Source organism: Echinops telfairi, unplaced genomic scaffold (assembly GCF_000313985.2).
Source record: "Echinops telfairi isolate 266 unplaced genomic scaffold, ASM31398v2 ScPeMD7_2573;HRSCAF=3158, whole genome shotgun sequence".
In the NCBI taxonomy this organism is placed as follows: Eukaryota; Metazoa; Chordata; class Mammalia; order Afrosoricida; family Tenrecidae; genus Echinops; species Echinops telfairi.
In genome coordinates this window covers 565,825-570,844 of record NW_022106471.1, presented here as the reverse complement: position 1 = coordinate 570,844, position 5,020 = coordinate 565,825, and positions in this window count along the sequence as shown.

Here is a 5,020-nt window from a genome sequence, read left to right as displayed (position 1 = left end):
TCCCATGTCCCCCCGGAACTGTCGGTCCAGTTGTTTTCTCCTCCAGATTGGACCTTAACAGTTTTGAGGAGTACTGGTCAGGTGTTTCAACATCCCCAATGTTGTGATTTTAAGGTTTTTCTGTCTTTGTTATTCAAATGAGTAGTTAGACTTGGTTATCAATTTGGGGAAAGAAGGCTACATGGTAAATGCCATATCACAAAGCAAAGGAAACATACTATCAACATGATTTACCACTTGATGTTGACCTTGATCCCTTAGTTGACGTCTGATAAGAACAATTTTAATGTGTGAGGTCCCCTTTTATGACCTTCAAGCTACAAGCTTCTTTTTCCTTTTTTTTTTTTACAATATTCAACTTCCTTATGCAAGTAAATCATACTAGCTATTGCTATGCTCAGGTTTGCAGGTATTTGCTAAGTGATTATTACAGTTAGGAATTTTTTAAACTTCCTGTTGGTTACCAAATCTTAAGTTTCCTACCAAGATCAGGAAGACATGAGTATCTTAGAATGCCACATGATTAAGAAATATTTAGATCAATCCGGGTTCATGAGGTTTTATCTGAAATCTACTCCTGACTCAAGAGCCAGAATGTAGGAGAATACAATCACACAAACAGGGTAGTCTTATTTTAATTGGTGCCGATTTTGTGAGGCCTGCAGGAGAGAGACGGGGCTCTCTACTCCTGTAAAGAGTGACCATCTCAGAAACTCACAGGGACAGTTCTTGCCTGTCCTACAGGGCCCCCGCGAGCTGACATCGACTCAATGACAGTGAGTTTGGGTTGGAGAAAGATGAAGCCGCCTGCTCTTGTAAAGACTTAGAGTCTCGGACACTCTATGGTGCATTTCTACTCTGCCCTATGGGGTGCTGTGAGTCTGAATCAATTGAATCAAATGAAGAAAACCCAGTTGTCTCCTTTTCTTGCATTTGCTTTATTGCACCCCACTGATAGTGTGGGTTTTGGGTTTCTTTGCAAATTGAAAGTCTGGTTGTATGAGCCCCTAATGAAATGTTAAAAAAGAAGAAAAAAAAAAAAAGAAAGTCTGTGGCAACTTTGCATTGAGCGATTGACAGGTGCCATTTTCCCAAGAGCCTATGCTCACTCCCTGCCTCTGCCATCTGTGGTAATTGTCACACTATTTCAAAGTTCTTCATCAGACTTGCACACGTGATGGACTTAAAAGTTACAGGGTAAAACGTAACTTTCCTGTGTACTTTTGTCTTTTCATTTAAATTAGTTCATTTTGAACAGTTTCACCGACGTACAATTCGCATTTCATACATCTCCATAGTTCAGACACATTCCTCCGAGCTGTGCAGCCATCACCACAATCAATTCCAGGATGATTCTTCTTTCTTGGACTCGTTGTTTGCCCCCACCCCCGCCAGGTGCACTTTTATATAAAGATATATCATTGTTATATTTTAAAATGTGCATGTGACTCACTTCATTGCAATGTTGGCTGTACTGCTGTCATCTGGAGCGAGACTGACAGTATCTCTGAGGTTGTGCAAATTCTAGGGGAAAAACAAATGAACAAGCTCAAAGTAAATTAATGAACAACTGTTGGAGAAGCCTATCAAATAGGACTCCTTTCATAAACTCACTGCCATCAAGTGGATTCCAACTCACAGCAACCCTAGAAGACAGAGTAGAATTATCCCCAAGGGTTTCCAAGGCTGCAAATCTTTACAGACACTGCCTGCCCCACCTTTCTCCCTGAAAGCATCTAGTGGGTGGGGACCACCAACCATTCCGTTCACTGTCCAGTGCCTAACCATGTGTCACCAGGGCACCCTCATTCCTTTCATAGCAACCAGAAGATTAAGTTGAAAACATTCAACTGATTTATGTATTTTTTTTTATTTTTTTTCCTTCCCACCCGCTGCCCCCCCAATGGTTTTATTGATATAGAATTCACATATTATATGCTTCCATAGTTAAGTCACTTTTTAAGAGTTGTATATACATCATCACAGTACGTTCTAGTGTACCCTTTCCCCTCCCATATTCATTATCTGCTCCCCAAGTTCCCCAGCACACCCCCCACCCATCCTCAATAAGCCATTGCATCCGTTGGTGTCTCTGTGCATCCGCTCTTGCTGTGTTTCATGAACTGGGAAGCGTAACAGAAACAAAGCAAAACGGGGGAAAAAGAAAAGATGGTCAGCAATATTGAAATAAGAGAGAGAGAAACTTTCTTTTCAGAAACAGTTGAGAAATAGTTAACCCTAGTGAAAATTCAGGATGGATCAAGAAGGAGGTCAACTGACCAGGTATCATATGACAAGGTGGGACCCCCAAAAACCTGGAATTGTGCTGGGCAAAACGGAGCTTTCCTAGTACGCATTTTTCCTGCTGGGCAAGCATCCAGCAACTCACTCTGAGTTAGTGCATCCAGAGGCTTTGCTTGGGAAGGTTCTCTCTGGGCACAGTGAGTTTTTTCGTAAAAGCAGTTTCACTCGATCCTCGGTATTTGTGATGCCAATTCAAGACCTTTTTTTTTATTGTTGTTCGCTATCACCTCGTTGATTTTGCCTCCTAAGGACCATATGCACAACAGAACACAGCACTGCCTGGTTCTCTGCCATCCTCACGGTTGTTGGAGCTGAGAGCTGTAGCCACTGTGTCGACCCACCTTATTGCGCCGCCTCTACTTTACCACTTTACCAACCATGCTGTCCTTTTCCAGAGACTGATCTTTCTTGACACCGGGTCCCCAATCGGTGAGACAAGTCTCACCATCCTCTCTTCTAAGGCGCATTCTGGCTAGACTTCCAAGGCGGAGCTGTTTGTACTTCTGGCAGCCTGTGGTAATGTAACATTCCGCATCCAACTGCAATTCAAATGCACCAGTGCCTCTGTGGTCTTGTTCCTTGGCCAACTTTCACGTGCCTATGAGCCCACTGAAAATACCATTACTTTGGTCCTATGCACACTGTACTAACCCTGCCTCATTAAGATAGCAAAGACCACCCATTCTGAGTGGAATCCCCATTACTTTTTCAGGGGGACCCCATTCCATCCATAACAGAAATTAAAGAAGAACCGAATAAATGGAACCCTCAAATCAATTCTGTTCCCAGATGTTTGTTTGTTTAACATCATTGTATGATTTGAGTGACAGCTTAAGAGCCTGTTAATTTCCCCCTCAACAATTTAGATACATTTGTTTTGTGACATTCGGGACAGTGTTTTCCCTTCTTCCTCCCTGAGGGCCCGTTGCCCGGTCGGTCGCTCTTCCTTTCTCCCCTTTCTTGCCTGCTGACCTTTGGTCCAGTCTCATGTGGCCATTGTTTTGAGGAGTGTGTTCCTCAAAGGTGTTATTAGTTGGCTGAAAGGTGATCCCCAGAGATGACTTCAATACCAGGTCTGAAGGCCAGCTCTAGGTCAAAGTCTTGGGGCTTCTGCCAGTCTCTATTAGACCAGTGAATGCGATCTTCTTTGTGATTTTGAGGTTTGTTTTCCTGCTCGGCCAAGGGCCTTCTATTATTGTTCTGATACGAGCGGCTGGAAGTGGTAGCCAGGCACCATTTGGCTCTTCTGGTCTCCCGCAAATTGTTGTCTTGAGTCTTTGATTGTCTTCCCTCTTCTTGGCTCCAGACAAGGAAGTTCACATATGTTCCAGCACCAACTGCTTGTGTAGCTCTTCCTTCTCTGGTCCTACCCACTAGAAGCAAAGTCAGACCTCGTGAAGTTACAGAGCGCAGCCCTCCAGACGGCTGTCTGCCCGGGATTTCAGGAGGCAGCAGCAAGCGTGGGAGGCCCACAGCACTCTCACTTTGCCCCTCTGGTCACAGGTGAGGGACTCGAACACCTTTACTATCGGACAGAGATATTGTCAACTTGATCATGGTGGATCAAGCCATGGCGTAATATGATACTGGGTCAGTTGACCTCTCTCTTGACCCAACCTGAATTTGCCCTATGCCCAAATATTTCCCAGTTGTCCCAAGAAAGAAATTTTTCTCTGGTGTTTAAAATATTGTTGGTGGTCTTTCCTTTCGTACTCTTTATGTTTATCTTTATATTATTATGATTGTTTTCTTTTTCCTGTTTTCTGTTATTTGTTATTGTTTCTGTTAGGCTTCCTAGTTTAGGAGACACAGTGGATGCACAGAGACAATAACAGATGCAATGGCTTCTCAGGATGGCGGGGGGGGGGGGGGGGGGGGGGGGGGGGCAAGGGGAAGAGAATTGGGGAGCAGTCAGTGGATGCGGAGGGACGGGAACATTTGAGCTGATTGTGATGATGTATATACAATTCTTTTTAGAAGCGGCTCAATTATGGAAGGGCATGACATGTGACTATTATATCAAGAAAACTACTGAAAACAACAACAATGAATTTGACCGACAATTACCCTGGGTGCAGGAGGAGAAGTTTTTGTTTAGGGGCATTGAGTTCATCTTGATGGTGGTGAAACAATTGGAAAGGGATAGCAATAAAGGCTGTACAACGTGAAGAGTGTAATCAATGGCACGGAATTACGCATGTCGAAGATGTCGAATCGGAGGTGGTTTGGTTGTGCATACTTTGCCAAAATGGAACAAAGAATACATGAATAACAGCGAGTATGGGGGGCAGGGGAAGAAAATGTTCTAAAATTGATTGTGGTAAAGATGGTACCACTCTTCTTGATAGTAGGCCTGTTGAACTGCTATTGAACTGTTGAATTGGATGACGTGGATGAAGTGCCAAAACAAAAACAACAAACCAGTTTTTAAAAAAGGATTAGAGAAATGGGGAAAAGAGGAACAACAATAAAACAACGAAACCAAAAGCACTCACTTTTGTCCTGCTGGCTGCGACGGTAAGGTGCCCATCCATCCTCTCCTGATGCCAACCAGGGCGCTTCCTTGTCCCGAGCACTTCGTGAGCCTCCCATTCCTTAAACTCTAGCTCTCCCCCCTGAAGTCGGTGTCAGGAGGTTGGGTCCTATGTCCTGGTCATCCCCAACCAGGAGTGGCGGTCATCACAAAGTCTAATAACAACAAGTGTCATCTTGTTGG